Source organism: Lethenteron reissneri, chromosome 61 (assembly GCF_015708825.2).
Source record: "Lethenteron reissneri isolate LAM-NWPU_2019-01 chromosome 61, ASM1570882v1, whole genome shotgun sequence".
NCBI lineage: Eukaryota > Metazoa > Chordata > Hyperoartia > Petromyzontiformes > Petromyzontidae > Lethenteron > Lethenteron reissneri.
The window spans coordinates 2,650,221-2,671,488 of NC_083839.1; the positions used below are offsets into that span (position 1 = coordinate 2,650,221).

General features: G+C 49.8%; 1 pseudogene; it reads left to right on the plus strand.

Annotated features, from left to right (window-relative positions):
• The window catches only part of LOC133358336 (integrin beta-3-like), a 35,802-nt pseudogene extending 17,668 nt beyond the window's left edge, over positions 1 to 18,134 (plus strand).
• Positions 18,135 to 21,268: the final 3,134 nt, after the last annotated feature.

The following is a 21,268-nucleotide window of genomic DNA, read 5'->3' on the forward strand; positions in this document are numbered from 1 at the left end:
TTTACAACCCGCAGCCGGTGGTGGAAATTCCTCATTCCTATGGCAGGGGGAAATTAACTTGACAAAATGTGACTTGTGTGTCATGGAGAGGTGATGGGGTTGGACAACGCCGGTTGGGGTTTGAACTGGCTGCCGCTGTGATTGCGAAGTAACACGCTACGACCGCTGCACCACTCTGGATCGCTGCATTGATCCAAGTGATTTTGCTGCTCAAATGAGCATGGAGGTGGAGCTCATCCGTTGTGATATCATAGCACGACCACTGTTGATGGCACCACAAAGTGGTATCTATTTTATCGACCCTGCCGGAGTGATGGGCCGAGTCAAACCCCCAGTCAGGGATTTGAACTCGCAACATTCCAAGTGCAAAGCCGCTCACCTCAATAATATGCCGTGTTCATATCCCGGCGTCCATGAATAAAATAATTTTACATTTGGTTCTGTGCTTAGTTCGGCTTAAATTCCAGCCTCCTGAGAACTGAAAAAGTGCTTTGGAATGTCATGGAACAAACATCGCTGTGTCCCGGTGCAGATGGGGAAGTTGCTGCCGCCTAGTGTGCATAACAGGGCACTCGAAGGGATCTCCAAAGTACAGTGGTACCCCGGCGATCAAACTTAATTCGTTCCCGAAGGCCATTCGAAACACCGATTTTGTTCGAACACCGAATTAATTTTCCCCATAAAAATTAATGTAAATTACAGTAATTACATGCATGAAAGCATATATGAAAACAAGAAATACAATAAATAAATGGAATAAATATATGGAATGAATGAAATAAATGAACATTGAACTTCACTTTATCTGTAGTAAGGAGAGTTGATGGCTTGAGTGGAAGGTGGTGAGGAGGAGGAGGAGGTGGAAAAACCTTTGTCTGGGCAAGTGTCATGCACGCTGGCCATACGCGTCTCAGCCGTACGGGTTCTTTCAAGTCGCGATTGCTCGCTTGACCTCCGAATTTCGTTCAGTTTCCGGGGCAAAAAATGTTCGGAAATATCGTTCGAACACCGATTTGTTCGAGTTCTGGTGCGTTCGATCTCCGATGTTCTACTGGAGTTCTGTGCATGAAAAAAGAACAATACGCCTTACGCTTTCTTGCAATTAAACAGGAGGGGTTAAGATGTTTGCAAGGAATCAAGTTCACATTAACCACACGTACTTGTGGTGGACAAGCAAGCCAACATGCTCTGATAATAATATCTGCGTTGTCTTTGAAACTGATTGGCTTACACCAGAGACAGCCTTCTTTAGGGCCTCGTCTTACCAGTGTCAGAGCAGAGAACGCCAAAAGGCGAACTCTTTCTTTCTTCACAACAGGGCGTTGCGACTCATAATTAGTTTACTTTGTGTTCGATCATTGCGTAGTGTACAATGTCACAATGTTTAACTGTGACCTTCCACCACCTGACAGAGCCAATGAAATAAAGTTGTCACGTGATGGGCAAATGTGCCAATTTACTTGTTTTTTCAGCAAAATCGGAGGCATGTCGCTTTTTATCATTGCGTGTGGCTTTTCACATCCCACTTTTCCTGAAAAACCAAATCGCTCAGAATATGTGCCTGTCACGTGGCAGCTTGAAGGGAAAAACCGGAGGACCCGGAGAAAACCCCACGTGACTACGGGGAGGGAGAGCGAGAGAGAGACACGCAAACTTCAAATATACAGCAGGCGTCGGGGTCGGGATCGAACCCACGAACTCCTGCATACCAGGCGAGGGAGATAACATCTCCTAGCCACCGCGACATGTTAATGTAAAATTAATGAGCTCAATAAATTTTCCAAAGGAAACAAAAACATGAAAAACGTTGTAAATAAGACTACATAAAAAAAACACGTATTGTGACTTCCAGATCTTGACTCGTTTAACTTAAATCGATGGCTCGGCAGGTTGGGTGAGAGACGACAAATTCCCGGACGGAGAGAGCCGGTATGACGGCGGTCACCTGCACACAACGTGAGGTTGCGCCGTGGTGGGGTGAGAGGGGAGAAGGGGGTGGGGGCCTTCGCTCGGCCTCTGCAAACTCTGCGAAACCGCTTCGTCGGTTCGCGCCTTCCTCCGCATGCGCTGATTCACTCCGCCCTGGAACAGGATATACGGGGGTTGTGGCGTGTAGATTGGCGAGGAATGACGATCCCCCATCATTTCACCAGATGCTTCCGATGACAAAAACGTCCTTCGATGTTAGCGAGCGCATTCGCAGGCAGGAGCAAGCGCGCGCGTGCGGGGGACCTCGCTGGGGAGATGGGGAAGGGCCGAGCGATGCAAAAAGCACATGGTGCTCATGACTGTTCTGGAACTCTGCTACGCAAATTACACACTTCCAATAAAGCTATAGACGCTCGCTCAACGGGGGAGACACCTACACCGTATAACGTCACCAAGCATAAGCCAGAAATGTGTGATGGTATGTCTCTGTTTTTGGCTTCAGTGTTGAGCAGGTAACTACACATCCTTGCAATGTTTCTCTCCTGCCACTGCTGGCGGAAGGACCTCCATCTCGAGTGCTGCTCTAAAGAGCCGTATTCGAGGATGGTTTGATTGAAGGTTGAAACTTCAAATCTAGAATTGCTTGAAGGTTAAACGTTGTGAATGAATAAACTATACTCTTATGCATCAAACCAGAGTGCAATTGCGCTCTATAATCGGTGCATATTCATAAATTAAGTGTGGCAGGAATGATTGACCACTAAGTCACCTCTAGATGCATTCACCTAAACCTTCTACAGCACAATTGGCGTTGGGGAAACGTGAGCTTTGGATTTCCTCCTCTCGCCGCTGCGAAACGTGGTAACTGAGAAAGCCACGGGGATATTTCCGCGCGAGTTAAGGGGGTGGGTGCCAGGGGGGGGGGGCATGGGGGGCAAGGGGGGCAGTGGAGACTTTTACGAACGCTCGGTCCCAAGTTCGTGCGCCCTGTGAGCCTGAGCGTCCAGACTGGACAGAGAAGAAACGGGGCTATGTATCCCGCCATGGTGGCGAGATGTTAACTACCTCGCTTGGTACGCGGAAGGTCGTGGGTTCGATCCTAACCCCGACGCCTGGTGGGTTCAGTGATGACGTCATCTTGCTCTATTTAAGACCGGAAGCTGGTGGATTGCTTCACTATTCTGGCAAATCGCCCGATGACGTTGGGTGTAATTACCGGCGAAACGTCACGTTACTCGCATTGTAAACGTCGTGGATTTACTCTCCAACCCACCGGTGGGCTGAGGTAGTAAACGAATTGGCGCGTTGTTTACGGGACAAACCTTACTGGCTGTGTCGGGTGGTGGAGGGTTACGACACAAAAACCTTCATTATGAACGGCAAGGGGGGTGCGGCACTGCTCACTCTTGATAGTTCCAATGGAGATTCTCGCAGCTTGCGACGCCGAGAGCGCATTTTGAACTTTGACTTAAAACTTTCGTGACTGCAGGAATTCATATTATTGGTTCTTTCGGTAAAGTCTCGTAGATAGAAAATAAAAATAATAAAATAACATTTTTATTTTCTATCTACGTGACTCGTAGATAGAAAATAAGAAAATAAAAAGAAAACATTTTTGCTTTTTTTATTTATTTTCTGTCTACGTGACTTTACCGAAAGAACCAAGAATACACATTTTGAACGTACGGGTTGGTGGTGGTGGGGGGGCGCAAGCTTGTGGAAGACAAGCGAGACGCGGCGTGGTTGCTTGTCATGCCGTCGTGCTCACTTCCGACGACGTATTTGTCTCGTGTCCTCGCTTCTCCTTTTCTCTCTCTCCACCCCCCCCCTCCTCCCCCGGGAGCAGAAGATCCGCTCGAAGGTCGAGCTGGAGGTGTACGATCAGCCGGACGACGTGGTGCTCTCCTTCACGGCCGTGTGCCAGAACGGCACGGTGAGGCCCGGCCAGCGGCAGTGCGGAGGCCTCCGCGTGAGGGACACGGTGAGAGCCGCCGTGCGTCCCGCCGTGCGTCCCGCTACGAACATCTGCACTCAATGGCTGACGGAGCTTGCGGTGGTCTGGCGTCGTCGTTTTGCGGAACGCCTTTTTCTCCCGATTCCGTTAGGGACGTTCCCGTCAGTCGAGGTTTTCGGCGCTCGTCTGAAAAACCGCGTTTATTTTCTCCTGCGTATCCGTCTGTGTAGGGTTGGTTTTTCTTTTGGTTTTAATGTTTTAGGGTTTTTATTTTTTACTGGGATTGTATTGTAAAGCAGCGCTGTGAGGTCTTGCGTGAAAGTTGCTATATATATAAAACACTGAGTTTTACTTATGATTCCAACTCACTGCTCTACGGGACGTCTGCCAAAAACATTATCAGGCTGCGGTGTGTACAGCATTCTCTGGCACGGGGTACTGCAAGGTCCGACACCGTGTCCGTCTCCAGTGCTCGCTGAGCTGTATTGCCTTCCGGTAGCCGAACAAATACGTTTCAAGGTCACACTCATTACACACAGAAAGTTCTTGCCTCAAGTGACCCACAATACCTTGCTGAGCTCGTCAAGGAGCGATAAACCACCACGCGATCTCCGTTCATCCATCGCAACAGCTTTCGGCTGGCCCATCGAACAAAGATGGTCACCGCATCGCGCGCTTGCAGATGCGCTTCTACGGCCGTCTCGAGCGCTCTTGCTTCCGATATTAGGAAGCAAGTGGAGCTTTGCACTTGTAAGTCCTCTGTATTGGCAAACGAATTCATTTACCACTGCTTTTTGTGGGTTAGTTTGTGCGTTAGTTTGTTGTGGTCCTGTGCCGGGCCAGCCCAGCGTGGGTCAGCGACCGTCATCTGGGTTTTTTTCCCACCGCAGAAGCTGACCTGTGCCGCTATCAACGTCACACTCGCCGAGTGACACCGTGGTGATGCTTGCGTGTCCTCACGGCTTGCCGACTTGCGGCGCGTTGCAGTGAACGGGTCGAGATGTGTGTAGGTGACACGGTGCGGTACCGCCCGATGTCACAGGCAGTGAAGGAGTCGAGGCACGCGTAACTGTTATAATAGTATTGGCGTTAATTCAGGAAAGGCTCACGGATACCTCTTTTTTAAATGATGTCGTTAATCAACGGTCATTTGACCAGAGCATTTTTTTTTAAAACAGTCGTTTTGTAATTTGATATAGAAGTGAAGGGATGTCTTGTTTCAACTTGGCTTCACAGGAATGATCTTGAAGAATCATTGGCCCTTAGCGGGTTTATTTTTGTCCTTACCTCATCTATTCTCTTTCCTTCACACAAATGACGCGGGTTCCCTTCTTTCACGTGCGCTTCACCTGACTTGGCCTTGTTCACGACTGTTAAGGTCAGACTGTGGCTACATTATACGCACGGCAACCATCACCCGCTGCTGGTGAATCAATGCCCCAGGTGACTTGCAAATTGAGACGAGACGGGCCTGTTGAGTTCACACCCGGTTAAACACAAAATAGCATTGAAACCTGATCAAGAGGTCGTTTCAACATTACCACCGTAATACATTTTGATGCCGTTGAGTCATAGCAACAACCATCCATCACCCACCGGGGGTTTCTGTGTTTCGGCACAGAAGCGTCACGTGTAGCTCAGTGTTTGTCGGAAAGTACTTCATCATCTCTGCTGTGACAATCTCGGGTTCCATTGCCTCAAATCTACCCTTTGTATTTGAGCGATTGAAATCGTCGCTGTTCCCGTGTGCTCACGCTTAGTGAGTCTCTCAGGGAGATAACTGAAATGTTCTGTTGGGTTGTATATGTGCCTATATGAAATAGTCTTCTGCATATAATATTTACGATGAAAAAATAAATAAGAATCTTTATTTATCCTGGAGTATTCCGATGAGCTATGAAGCTGTTTTTCACAGATGTCGAGTAGGGGTGGCTCAGAAAGTTACGGTAACAAACAATACAACACGATTGGAGTGCAACATAGAGGGAAACTAAATATGTAAAATAAGGTATCTTTTCTCTTACAAAGTACAAATTGCAAAAGTATATGAACCATTTATATAAACACAAATTATAGCGCAAACACATTCCTGCGGAGGGAGCTGGTAGGAACGTTGAATTGCTCGGTCAATGGCCAGGGTCAACGGCGGCGTGGTGTATTCCGCAAATATGCCCGACTGTGAGGGTGGGCACAAGCCGGCATGAGTAGGTTAAACGTTGAGTTTTATAAGGGCACCACGGGGTGACCAGCCCCTCCCCACCCAGCCCCTCCCCACCCAGCCCCTCCCCACCCCCCACCCAGCCCCTCCCCACCCAGCCCCTTCCCACCCAGCCCCACCCCTCCCACCCCCCACCCCTCCCACCCCTCCCACCCCTCCCACCCTCCCCACCCCTCCCACCCTCCCCACCCAGTCCCTCCCCACCCTCCCCACCCAACCCCTCCCTCCCCACCCAGCCCCTCCCTGCACGATGGACACAATAATCCCCTGTAGGCTGGTGTAACCAGGATGTTCCTACCAGTATTAAGTGGCTTATCATTTGGAAATGTATCGTAGCCAAATGCTCTCAACCCGTGTTTCTAAATGTGGAGGGAAAAACCGGAGGACCCGGAGAAAAATCCACGCGTCCACTGGGAGAGAGAGAGAGAGACACGCAAACTCCAAATATACAGGAGGCGTCAGGGTCGGGAATCGAACCTCTATGACCTCTTGCGTACCAGGCGAGGTAGTTAACATCCCGCCACCTTGGTGCCCTAATATCCCTGATGTATGGGGACCTGTCGCATGACGAGACGGAGCGGGGGGTCACATTACCCCACATTACGGCATCAAGTGGAAGCAAAAGACGAAATGTGCAGCAGACACCTACGGGACTATATGCCCATGGACCGTGATGATGATGATAATGATGCATTACGTTCGTGTCTAGACGTGGCCACTGCAGGGCCATGTGAACCGATGAATGCACGCCTCTGCTAAGTAGCAGCCGTATCACCGTCGGCTTTTGCCTGCTTCCGAGGGTGGAATGTCCTGGCGCGCGGAGTTTGAATGCTTTCCTCGTGAATTCTATGCTTCTCCCCCATCTGCTTTAAAGACGCCCTGTATGTGTTCATTTGAGCGTTTTGCACCACAAGTCGAATGGAGCTCTCTCGGTAAAAGTGAAAAGATTTCGGAAGTTGACGATTGCCGAGCATTGCCCCCGTGATCGTCTTGGCCAAAAAGGCCTGCACATAATCATTGTTATTTTTAATCAACAAATTTTGAGTAACCCTGTAATTAATCTTTCTTTCCACTGGAGGAGAAATTCGATGAGCTATGAAACTTTTATTTTTTGTCTACCGATGTCCAGTTAGAGGCGGGTTAGCAAGCTACGATAACAAACGGGAGAGCGAAATAGAGAAAAGGAAAGCAAGTCACTGAACATACAAATAGATAAATAAGGCGAGACCCCTTCCCACCCGCCCAAACTGAGTCAATAATAACACTGGTCAACAAAAAAAAAAACATTTTTTTCTGGCCTGGACTTTTGCAGCTGCTTTAGACTAATTTCTTCAGGGTGCTGATTCCAAATCGGATCTCAGATTTGCTCTATCACATCTCATTTTTATGCTATCGGCATACCCAATTTTCATTGATTTTACCCGAAATTAACTCTGTCACTTGTGATTGCAAGTTGTTGCGAGTCAGTGACTGCTTTAGTGTTAAACTATGGTGCTGTATTTTTAGGATAGTGTGTTTATAATATCATTTTATGTAGATATCCACATTTATTTAATATTTTTCTTCTGCAGTTTTTATTGAAAATGCAATATTTGATATCTCAGAAACCTAATGTGACAAAAACTGATGCCAGATTTGGAATCAGCACCTCAAAATTACCTTAAAACCGTTGGAATACCTTATGCCAGAAAAAGTGTGTTGACCAGTGTAATCATTGTTATTTTTAATCAACAAATTTTGAGTAACCCTGTAATTAATCTATCCCGGTTTTCTACAATTGGGTGAGTCCCTAACATTTAAACTAAACTTTCATTGACATCATCATCTTTCCAGGAGTTATCGCGAATCCCCTGTTACGAACGGACGGAACCGTAGCTGGCAAGCAAGCAAGCACGCAAGCAAGCAAGCAAGCGAACTTAATATAAAGGATTTAAAAAGGCCTGGACAGTCAGGTGGCCCATATAACGAATACGTTCGTCAACATTGTTATCGCGCGATACTGCCGTTGGCAGTGGTGTGGAGGCACAAAGGGCAATAACACTGCCCCAGAGGGAAATATACATGACGATTAGAAACGGCATTGAGCAACAGGCTGGCTATGATGAATGACCATTTTCCACTACTTCACCTATTATATATTTATTATTCCTTTCGGCGGAGCGCTATTGACGAACGTGTTGATCTTGTGCTGTTAACAGCGTGTCGGAGGGCTATGCCGGCACCTGTGAGATGACTGCGGATTTGAATCTGAGCAGCCACCCGTGACTAAACCCGGTTCTCACATTACGCGAAGGGTAAAATATTCCAACTAAATAATCTCTACATCGATGGGACCCCACAACTGCTCCACCCGAGCCATCGATGCTTTGATATTTGCGTTTTCATTGTGCCGTTCGCCTTTTGGCGGTGTTCTCCGGTCTGACACCGGTGAGACTCGGCCATGAAGGAGGCTGTCTCTGGTGTAGGCCACTCGGTTTCAAAGACAATGCAGACGTTCTTATCAAAGCCACGTCTGTTTGCATATTCTACCACAAGCATGCGTGGTTCGTGCAGACTTGATGATGCCTTGCGGATAGAGATGCCTATTTGATGTTTGAACAGCTTAACACCTCCTGTATTTTTGCCGGCAAGTGTAAAGCCGATTAGCACGGTTGGCTACGTACGATACGAAAGAAGTTCAACGTATGTACGTACAAAGCCTTTTGATATTTTGTATTATCACTGCTACTTCTGCTGCTGCTGCCGCCGCTGCGTGTTGTCCCACTTCAGGTGAGCTTCACCGTCACGGCGGAGGCACGTGGATGCCCCCGCGGCGCCGGGGACGACGGCGCTGGCACCGGCGGCGCCGCCGTGGGCCCCGGCGCGCGTTCCTACGAGCGCAACTTCACGATCAAGCCCGTGGGCTTCCGCGACAGCCTGCACGTGACGGCACTGGTGCGGTGCGGCTGCGCTTGCGAGGCGAGCGCCGTGCCCCGCAGCCCGCACTGCTCGGGGGGGTACGGCTCGCTCTCCTGCGGCCTGTGCCGCTGCAACCCCGGCAGGTCTGGGGAGCTGTGCGAGTGCCAGGAGGGAGAGCTGGGACCGTCCGGGAGTGCGCCGGTACGGTGTGCAACTTTTCACCAGGAAGGGGGGGGGAGGAGGGGCAGGGTGGAGGAGAGTGGGGGTGTCTTGTTGGTGTCAAGAGCAGCCTCTGTGGAGGAGGAGGCTCATAAAGGACGCTGCTGGGCGGTTGGAGGCAGTCGCCTTCCACGACAACGAGCGGAGCGCCGGGCGGCTAAAACGCAGCAAGTTGGCGCAGTAGGGGGGCACAGGCGGTGCATCTGCCAGTCCTCTCGGTCACCTGGGTCTCTCTTGTGACCTCCTGCCAGCGAGCCTTCGACGCTTAACGTGACCTCAGAATGCACATAGTCTGGCACGAGCGACGTCACCGAATGGCGGTTGTTGTTTTTGGGAAGCGGCAACGAACCCGGCGACCCAAGTTCGATTCCCGCTCACGGCCAACACGACTGACTATTATCAGAACTGATCCTGGGCCTCTGCCTAGGTCGACTCGGCCTCAAATGAATACCTGGTGCGATGTGTAGTAAACGTCGCCACCGGGGAGACGAAGGCGGTCGGGGTGGCGTGGCGGCGGCCACCCACACCGCCTCTAGTTACCGGTGCCATCTTTCATAGGTGCCGCACGCTCATAGCGCTTGCCCCCCCCCCGTACATTCTGCGAAGGCTCCACGGTTGGGGTGGGGGACCCCTTGTCTTTGTGTCCGACGGCAGGACTCGGCGTGCCGCATGAGGGAGCGCAGTTTGCCGTGCAGCGGCCGTGGGGAGTGCGTGTGCGGCCAGTGCCTGTGCCACGCCAGCGAGTTTGGCCGTGTCTCTGGGGCCTTCTGCGAGTGCGACAACTTCTCGTGCCCCCGTCACAAGGGGCTGCTGTGTTCCGGTACGTGCGTGCGTGCGCGTGTGTGCGTGCACATACACGCAAGACATAAACTAAATTATAAACTATTTTTTTTGTTTACTAGGTAAGGCCATTTAGCTGTGTAGCTCTTTTTCAGAAGCGACCGGGCCACAAATGATAGCTCAACGAAGTGGCTTCTCATCACGTGGAAATTCATAGCAGCGGCCAAATCCACTGACCGCACGTTGATTCTAAACATGGAGGGAAAAACTGGAGGACCCGCAGAAAAATCCACACGAGACCACTGGGAGAAAGAGACATGCAAACTCCAAATGTAGAGGCGTCGGGGTCGAACCCACGATCTCCTGTATACAAGGCGAGGGAGGTAGCATCTCACCACCGTGGCGCCCACCCCTCCCATGTCGCCTGCATAGGCTGGAAGGGCAAAGTGCTGTGAGCGAGAGCCTGTCAAGGATGTCACAACGACACGAGGATTTCGTGTGGTCGGCACCGTGCCGGACGCCTTAGTCTTCCCGGTGCTGATAATTTTCACACCTTAACGAGTTCCTCGTTTCAACAATGATTACACTGGTCAACACACTTTTTTTGGCATAAGGTATTCCAACGGTTTTAAGGTAATTTGGGGTGCTGATTTTTTTTTTGTTGACCAGTGTAATTTTCACACCTTAACGAGTTCCTCGTTTCAGACTCAGTAGACGTAGTGGGGACCCAGGACCCTTGACTGCCTTGCCGGTATGAGCGAGAGAGAGACGAGTGAGAATCCAAGTTGACCGCCGGATCGTCGGTGAGGATTGTGAGCGTGGAACGTCCGATGCCGAAACATGCCATCGTGTTTGTAATTACCGGCGAAACTTCATGGTGCTCATATTGTGAATGTTGTGGATTTACTATCCAACACGCCGGTGTGCTGAACTAGTAACTGATCGGCACGTTGTGTTTACGTGACAAACCTTTACAAATTGGCCGTGTTGGGTGGTGGTGGGTTTAACGACACATTTATATTTACGCGATCTAACCAACAACAAAAACCTCTTCTGGATAATATTGTTTGTGAAAGCCCTACGTGTTAAATTTGCTGGCTTCCTTTGGACGTTGGGATCGTGGTCTGGGATGTGTCGACCTCGTAGACTCATTTCTTTATTGTGATTATATTTTTCCATCTTGATTTGAAGCTTCCGTAAGTCACGTAGGTAGAAAATAAAATAAATCACGACGTTTCTGGCGCAACACAAACATCCGTCATCAGGTGACGGACGCTTGTGCTTTCTGTTTTGGTGTCACATCTTAATTTGTTCAATTCATTTTTGAATTTGCTTGATAGTGTGCTGTATATATGGGTTCTAGATTTGAAGCTTTCGTGACTGCAAGGATTCATACTCTTAGTTTTTTGCTGTATCAGCAAATCTGGCTTTGACGGTCACACCTGATGACGGAGACTTGTGTTGCCTCCGAAACGTCGTGATTTATTATTATTTTATTTTTATTAATTTTAATTTCAATTTTTTACCTACGTGACTTTACTGAAAAAACTAAGAGTATGTATATATGAGATTTGGTCATTATACGTAATTAACGTACAGCATCACGGGATGCTATTCACGTGAATGACACCATGGATAATATTGTTCGCCAAAGCCTGCCGCTACGTGTTAAACTGACGCCCGTCGTCCATCCCCCCCCCTCTCTCTCGCGCTCCCCCCAACCCCCCCTCCCCCCCAGGCAACGGGCACTGCGAATGCGGCGAGTGCCGCTGTGGCCCCGACTGGGTCGGCGAGAGCTGCAGCTGCACGACGCGCACGGAGGCCTGCCTGGGCGCCGACGGGCGTCTCTGCAGCGGCCGGGGGCTATGCTCGTGCGGCCGCTGCGTATGCACCCAGCCCGACACTTTCGGCGACGTCTGCCAGAAGTGTCCCACGTGCCCCGACGCCTGCAGCATCAAAAAGTAACGCCACGGGGCACCCCCCCCACCCAACACCCTCCCCCTACCCCCCACTCTCCCCCCCACCACCACCTCCTCCCTCCACCAGTCAAGCGCCACGTTGGTGAGATGTTAACTACCTCGCCTGGTGTGCAGGAGGGTCTGGGGTTCAATCCCGACCCTGACGCCTGCTGCTGTATATTTGGAGTTTGCGTGTCTCTCTCTCATCATCATCACGGTGGCTTGGAGATGTTAACTACCTCGCCTGATATACAGCAGGCCGTGGGTCCGATCCTGACCCTGACGCCTGCTGCTGTATATTTGGAGTTTGCGTGTTTCTCTCTCTCTGCCCGTGGTCGCGTGGATTTTTTTTTCTGGGCCCTTCGGTTTTTCCCTCCACATTTAGAAACATGTGATTAGACTATTTAGATTATTTTGCTGCGATAAATGTCCACATGATAAGCCACTTCGTTGAGCGATCGTTTGTGGCCTGGTCGCTTTTGAACAATAAGTTAATATCTCAGTGGGTGTTGCCTGGCAGGATGGGGATGGTTTAGTTTTATTTGTACGTGTTTGGGTGATTTGTTTACCGTTATTGTACTTTGCACTCTTATCGTATCGTTGTTTCTGTATTGTTTGTTCCTGTAACTTTAAATCTAGATTTGAAGTTTTTGTGACGGCAAGGATTCATACTCTTTGGTTTTTTCGGTAAAGTCACGTAGGTAAACATTTTAACTAAATTAAATCACGACGTTTCGGGTGCAACACAAGCCTCCTCCTTCAGGTGGGGACAACTTAGCGAAAGCACAACCGCTTAAGTGTGTGTGTGTTCCTGTAACGTTCTTACCCCGTGGCCCGGCTGGAGCGACAGCGCCGTTTTTCGCCAGAGGTCCTTCGAGCCCAGCGTCTGCTCTGCTCAAAGTTAAAAGTTAAAAAAGTAGAGTAGCAACTGAAAGTGGTTTATTGATCGTATGAGCATTGAGCGCGTCGTTCATCTCATAGTCAGTGGTTGAAATGCCACATCCCTTAGTGTGGGAGGGGGGGGAGGCGAGTCTTTTGCGTAGGACAACAGCTTTTTTTCGCAAAGTGTTAACTCATTTTAATCGGCTTCGGAGGAGTCATGATGGGCTGAGTCGACCCCCTCTGACGGGGATATTTGAACTCGCGACCTTGCGATTGCGAGCCACACGCTTGAGCCACCCGGCGGGTTAATACCGCGGTAGTATTCACCGGAAACGCCACGCCGCGCACTTCCCAGCGGACGTTTAAAAAAAAAATACCACGTTGTTATTCGTGTCAACGGCCCCGAATGTGACAAAAATGACGGCATTTCTCCGGGCTTTCTGCAGTGGGAATATAACCTGCCAGCTCCTTGACCCCCGCAATGGACCCCGGCGCGGCTCGCATGTTGCGGTGGGGGCGAGGTGGTATACGTTTTGATCATTACCCCATGTGTAGAGATAGTTCAATGTTTTTTGTGCCATTTTGTTGAGTGGATACTTTACTGTGTGTTCTCTTGGTGTGGTCTGGCACGGTTTCGTTGTTGTCGTCGTTGTTGTTGTTTGTGGCTTGCCCACTCTTCATAATTAATTTATTCTTCGGTTCTTTCGGTAAAGTTACGTAGATAGAAAATAATACAATAAAAATAATACTGTTTTTTTTTTATTAAACTCAACGTTTAACCTACTCACGCCGGCTTGTTGCCGCCCTCACAGTCGGCCATATTTGCGGAATACACCACGCCGCCGTTGACCCTGGCCATTGACCGAGCAACCCAACGTTCCTACCAGCTCCCTCCGCAGGAATGTGTTGATTGGCTGAAACGGTGCGCATTCCGGAGGGCGGCTCCGCGCTTGTGATTGTTCGGACGCTACGTGTTCACAGGGAGTGCGTCGAGTGCCGGCTGTTCCAGCGGGGGCGCCTCTGGGAGGACGGCTCGTGTGCGCAGATGTGCGTCGACGAGATCCAGCAAGTGGAGACGATAGGTCCGTCGCACACACGCACGCACGCACGCGCTGCACATATTCATGGGACATCCCTTGCCAGTATCAAAATATGAGAATAGGTTTTACCCCTTTCTGGCAATAAAACAGTTGTGTTAAGATTTTAAAAGACCAAGCTGAAATCTTTTACTAGGAATCATGTTTGCATTGACCACATGTAACTTGTAGTGAACATGCAAACAAAACCTGCTCTGGTAAGTATATGTATTGTATTTGAAACTGATTGGTCCAGACCAGAGTACAGCTTTCTTGAGAGCGTAGTTCTTAAACGGTGTTCGACCAGAGGATGCCAAAAGGCGACCAGCACCAAGACAATGCTGAGTAATACCTGCTGGGCTGCATGCTGTAGGCAGCGCTGCATGCCCCAGTACACAGTCTTTGACATCAAGGACCAGGGGTTACGAGGCTCAGGCTGAAGCCAAGGCCCAGGTGCCTGTGCGTCCGAAGCCAGTGTCAAGACCAGTCAAGGCCACGTGCTCTAGACCAGGGGTGGGGAACGTCCGGCCCGCGGGCCGCATGAGGCCCGCAAAATCGTTTCGTCTGGCCCTGCCAAGGCAACCGCACCACTCGAAATTCAATAAATCTAGACGCTTTTTTCATAGCAACATGAATTTAATTTTGCGTGGCACGCGAATGATGTTATAAATATCCAAATGGCCCTTTGCAGAAAAAGGTTCCCCACCCCGTCTAGACCAATGGTTCCCGGCCTCGCTTGTATGTACGTACTTTGAACTTTCGCACCGTACGTAGCCAACCATGCTCATTGGAGGTGCGGACCGCCGTCAACCCTCAAAATATTTCCACATGCCTCCGTGCACCGATAACGCACATTTCGAAACTTAGACCTACTCTTGATGAATGCCAGGAATCGGCAGATGTCGCCGAGAGCCAGCCGTGTTGACGAGCCGTGAATGCGGTCTGCGAATCGTTGTGCCGTGGGGAGCAGTAGTTGTGCCACGGGCAGTTCCACGGACCAATCCCCCACGACCTTTCAGACCGACCCCCCTGGTGGTCTGTGGACAAGCGATTGGGGACCACTCCTCGAGGCTTAGGCCTTGGTCAAGGCTGGTGGCTCCAGGCCAAGTCCTCAGACGCAAGCCCACACCCCGGAGGTCACTCTCAGGGATGTGAGAGCCTAGAAAGTTGTCTCGAGCGGGTGTCGATTCCCAGGAGACTAGCCCCAAGACTGCTCGGTAACTACACATATGTACGTACGTATATTTTAACTCATTTCGTAGCCAACCGTGTTTATCGGAGGTGCGGGGCCGAAAGACAACAAACTAAACGCAAGAAGCAGTTCTAAAGAAATTAGTTTTCGATCCAGATGATTTAAAAGTGCGTAGCTAGCTCCCAGTGGGGTCCTAATATCGGAAGGAAGAGCGTTCCAGACGGCCGCGGAAGCGCATCTGAGAGCGCCACGCGATGCAGTGACCGTCTTCATGTTCGACGGGCGAGCCACAAGCCGCTGCCTGCCGCGAGGGTGGCCGTCGAGTTCACGTCGCGACGGTTCGTCCACGCGTCGCTTGCGCAGCGGCGATCTGCGACGCGCCGTTGACGTCACGCAGCGGGCGGGCGCGTCTGCTCGCCCCCGTGTGTTGGTGATGCAGATGAGAGTCACAAGTACGCCGTGACCTGCAGCTACAAGACCCAGGACGACTGCATCATGTCGTTCACTTACACAGAGGACTCGGACGAGAAGTCCGTTCTGGCTGCGCTGAAGGAGCCAGGTAAACCCGTCCGGAGTCTGCACGAGCGCTCACCATGTGATCGCACTCGTATTTACGGTACATGTGCATGTGCGTATGTCTATATGCAGTAAAACCTTGGATTGCGAGTAACTTGGTCTGCGAGTGTTTTACAAGACGAGCAATTTGTTTAAATAAATATTAATTTGATAAACGAGCGACGTCTTGAAATACGAGTAGTGCGTGTATACGCTTTGTCTGCCGAGCGTCACGTGATCACAACTGATATACGAGTGCTTTGGATTACAAACACGTTTCCGGAACGAATTATGCTCGCGATCCAAGGTTTTACTGTATACGGAAGTTTTTTTTGCAAATCCACTGCCGGATGAGGGCCTCGCCCGCCATGCCGAGCGGGTCGTAGAAGTTGTTTGACCGTATGCGGCACGCTGGTCAGTGCGGGTATTGTTGATAGGCTGGGAGCATAGACGTGGGCTGATGGGGCACCAGTTAGTCTGGTGGACTTGAGTCCTCAACATGTGCTGAGCGATCAAGGAGTGATTTTCGTGGGAAATGGTAACCACGGTAGTAGTGATAGAGTGACAAGGAAGCCACTGACCGCCACTGAGCACATTTCCAACCAACGTCGCACTGCAAGCATCGTCGCACACCTGCCTGATTCCCTTACTGATAAACTATGAAACTATTAAACTAAATTTTATTTTGCCAGGTAAGGCCCCACAGAGCTTTATAGGGCTTGTACAGAAGAGACCTGGCTATCACAGATGATAGCTCAACGAAGTGGCTTATCGCATGGAAAATTTATAACAGCAGCCGAATATTCTGAACACACGTTGATTCTAAACGTGGAGGGAAAAACCAGAGGCCCCGGAGAAAAATCCACGCGAACACGGGGAGAGAGAGTGACACGCAAACTCTGCGTCAAGGTAGGGATCGAACCCACGACCTCCTGTATACCAGGCGAGGTAGTTAACATCTTGAAGGACCCAAAGAAAAATCCACATGAACACGGGGGGAGAGAGAGACACGCAAACTTCAAATATACAGCTGGCGTCAGGGTCAGGATCAAACCCGCGACCTCCTGCATACCAGGCGAGGCAGTTAATATCCCGTCGCGACAGCACCGCCGTGCGACTTCATGAACTCCTCTGTCTCCCGTGTTGTCCGCCCCGGTGCGCCGTCGCGCAGTGTGCGCCCACGGCGTGAGCGAGACCAAACGCGGTGCTGTGCGTCGTGGCCGGCGCTCTGCTCGCGTGGAAGCTCATGGTGACGGTGCAGGACCGGCGCGCGTTCTCGCGCTTCCAGAACGACCGCATGCACGCCAAGTGGGGCGCGGTACGTATCAGAATCCGAATCGGAATCTTTGGTTAATGCTGGAGGAATCCGATGAGCCAGTTGAGGCGGGTAAGAAGGTTACAGCAACAAAAAAATATTAAAACACGATAGTGGTGCAAAGTACAAGAAAGGTGATAAACAAATTCTTGGTTCTTTCGGTAAAGTCACGTAGAAGGGAAATAATAAAATAATAAAAAGTAAAAATGTTAATTATCACGACGTTTCGATTGCAACACAAGCAATCATCATCAGGTGTGAAAACCACAGCAAGAAAATTTCTTAACGTTAGCACTTTTTTCAAATTAGGCGGCAGTGTTTACAACAAACAAGCTTCTCGCTCGGCCCGGACAGTACCTTTCACACACGAGCGTCGGCCGCTGACACATCCTGCCGTCCACAAGCTCGGCATTCGAAACCACCCCACGCTTACTCACTCCCGCACACAGACCGGCCTCTTTCATCGCGCGACACTGTGCGCCGTTTGTCCCGTTTTCCCCGACGAACTCGCCGCTCATCTGCGTTTTCCCCCTTTTCGCAGGGCTCCAACCCGCTCTTCCCGAACTCCAACCACTCCGAGGTCTCCTTCCACGGGCTGCCGCTCCCGTCTGGGAATTGAGTTTTTTTTATGGGAGGTCGAAGGCGACGCGCGGCGGATCGGAACGCAGACCAACGCCGTGACACGCCCCTTGTAAGCGGGCCGTCTGCCAGGAGACGTTCGTTTGAGGCCGAGTTCAACGAGTTCCTCCTTGTTGGCAACGAGCCGTCACCTCCAGACTGGCCGGACCGACGTGGACGCCAGCCGAGTGGTGACCGACTCGCGCCCATCGCTCGACTTTTCTCCAATCCCTGCCGAGGCCCCCCACCCCCCCCCCCCCCGCCCGTCGACCTGCCTCTTAAATGGCACCTGCCTGATTATCCGCCCCCCCCACCCCCCCCACCCCCCGCCATGCTTGTACCTCTATTTTTCACCGTACAACTGAGCTGCACCGGGTGGATTGGGGGGGGGGGGGGGCTTGTCCGTCGACGGCTCGTTGTCTCCCACCCAATGGGCAAGGGGTCGTGCTGTGTTTAAAGAATCTTCACCGAACGACTGTCACACGCAATGAAATGCGTCGTATGCCCCCACCGCCCCCCCCCCCACGCTCGCTTATCTCAGATGTGCCAGTGGAAAGTCGGTATGTATATGTAATAAACCCACTCCGGACGATATCGTATCTCTTGTCTTGTCTTTATTCATCTTCTTGGTTCTTTCGGTAAAGTCACGTGAAATGATAATAATAAAATAATACAAATAACACATAATAAAATAATAAAAATAAAATATAATAAAGTAATATAATGTTTTATTTTTATTATTTTATTATTTCCCTTCTACGTGACTTTACCGAATGAACCAAGAAGATGAATCCCTGCAGTCACGAAAGCTTTAAATCGAAAAATTGTCTTTAATCGTTCTTCATTTACAAAGCTCTCTCACACCGCTAGGTTCCTCTTTCCCGTTACTCCCGTTACTCAAGCGTGGCGTTCGCTCGCTTTCCTCGCTCCCTCACACCGTTGGCTAACGGCGTGTGTGAGACAGGCTCCGGCCTGCCACGTGGCCGCTGGCGTGCCGGAGGCACAGACGTGGTCTCTCCTCGAACCTCTCCACACTGACCACGAGCTGTCTCTCTCCTCCTCTTATATCACCTGGCTCACGTGATGCCACGCAGCCAATCATAAGCCTCACCCCTGGAACCTTCTAGATGTTGCTATGCAGCCCCAGGGCCACGCCCTTGGCTCGACGTCCCATTGAAAATATAACATGCTTCAAATCACTTTAAACTATTGTCATTGTAGTGCGTATTTAATGTGGCGCTGCACTCTGATGGTGTAATTAAATAGAACGTGTTGCCTATATTTATTTAAAGTTGCACATTTTGATGTGATGTCACATTTCTCACCCCCCCCCCCTCGTCGCACATCGTCAAAAAAATCTGACCCCCCCCCCCAGGTGCGTGACGTCATTTATGGACGGCCCCTCATTACAGACCAACTCAGACCTCACTGGTCAGCCCGTGGCCCTTATACATCTCAAAGTTCATCCTACAAAGCCCGATCACAAGCGAGAAACACAAGCAAATGGACAAAAAATAGATTTTGTTGCCCATATTGAAACGGCTGTACGCCATATGGACCTGAAAACCCCCCAATTTCCCTGCACAAAGAATCAGGGGTTAAACCGTGATGGGTTGACATGTTATATAAAAAAAAGGTGTCAGTTTTGTTGCCAGATAGAAGGGTAAAAAAAACAATTATCATATTTTTTACTGGCAAATGAGGTTCCAATGATGTTATATCATCGTCGTGCACAGGACATCGTTTTTCACATTCGGTGAACGGCGCCATCGTCTGGATAATGAAAATTACTGCTGCGTTCGACACGCGGCACATAACAATTCCCCCCATAAGTGGGCTTCAAGAATAGTTTTCAGCAGCAGTGTGGCGTTCACAACTTGGGAGTTGTGGGGTTCGCCGACGATTTAAAGAGGTTGTTGGCCATCTTCTTGGGTCTTTCGGTAAAGTCACGTAGAAGGGAAATAATACAAAAAAAAAAATATAAAAAATAATTATAATATTATTTTATTATATTATTTCATTATGTTTTATTTTTATTACTTTATTATTTCCCTTCTACGTGACTTTAACCGAAAGAACCAAGAAGATGAATCCCTGCAGTCACGAAAGCTTTAAATCGAAAGGTTGTTGGTCACTCAGCCGATTGCCGCCTCGACGATTCGACTAATCGGAACAGATTAGTGTCGCGTAGGCTGGATTGCTCGACTGAACGGGAAAATAGTTGGGAAAGAAGTATTTTTTACTGGTAGGAATCTCCTGGTTACACCAGCCCACGGGGGATTATTGTGTCCGTCCGTCCGTCGTGCAGGGAGGGGCTGGGTGGGGAGGGAGGAACTGGGTGGGGAGGGGCTGGGTGGGGAGGGTGGGGAGGGGCTGGGTGGCGAGAGGCTGGGTGGGGAGGGTGGGGCTGGGTGGGGAGGGTGGGGCTGGGTGGGGAAGGGCTGGTCACCCCGTGGTGCCCTTATAAAACTCAACGTTTAACCTACTCACGCCGGCTTGTGCCCGCCCTCACAGTCGGGCATATTTGCGGAATACACCACGCCGCCGTTGACCCTGGCCATTGACCGAGCAACCCAACGTTCCTACCAGCTCCCTCCGCAGGAATGTGTTAATTCTGCGTACCTGGTCACCCCGTGTCCGTTATAAATCTCAACGTTCATCCTACAAAGTCCCATCACAAGGGAGAAACACAAACAAAGAGACAAAAATAGGATTTTTTTATTTGCCGTGTTCAAACGGCTGTATGCCGTATGGACCTACAAACTCAATTTCCCTGATTTGAAGCTTTCGTGACTGCAGGAATCCATACTCTTTGGTTCTGTCGGTAAAGTCACGTGGGTAGAAATAAAATAAAACAAATCACGACGTTTCTATCGCAACACAAGCGGTCGTCATCATGCAAAAAAAAGGACGACCGATTGTGTTGCGATCGAAACGTCGTGATTTGTTTTATTTTAGGTGGGACCGTCACAGCTAAATTTACTGTATGAAGTGATTAAGTGAAATTTAGCTGTGACGGTCCCACCTGAAGACGGAGACTTGTGTTGCCTCCGAAACGTCGTGATTTAATTGAGTTATTTTCATTTATTATTATTTTATTATTCTTTTTTTTAGCTACGTGACTTTACCGAAAAAACCTAAGAGTATGAATCCTTGCAGTCACGAAAGCTTCAAATCTAGAACGGTAACTTTTGACAATCTTTTTCTTGTCTATTCGTATGTTTATTTATGCCAATTTTATAGAGTAAACACATTTTAAGCACAAAAAAACACACACACAACACCTAAAACACATGTCAATCAAGAATTTGCTAAAATAATCTATTTTAAATAACGATTTAGTTATTATCTGACTTTTTTTTTTCATCCAACACCCCCTGAAGCCGCCGGATAATGATCGAGGATCCACTGTAATTGTGTTCAAGTAGCAAACAGAGCAATGGCATAGCTGCCTAAACACCACAGGTGGAAAAGGCTTCTTATTTTAGAGTTATTTACGTCTGAAAGTACGTTGGATGTATCGCTCACGTTATGCGGACAGCCGAAATGTAAACCCGGCCGAGATCCCATTCAAACTGAGCTAATTTATGGGAGACACAGGGTAACACAATTATTTCTCGAGGAATACGTGCTCCAAACACGGACAAAAAGGCACATCGATCATGGTCCGAATG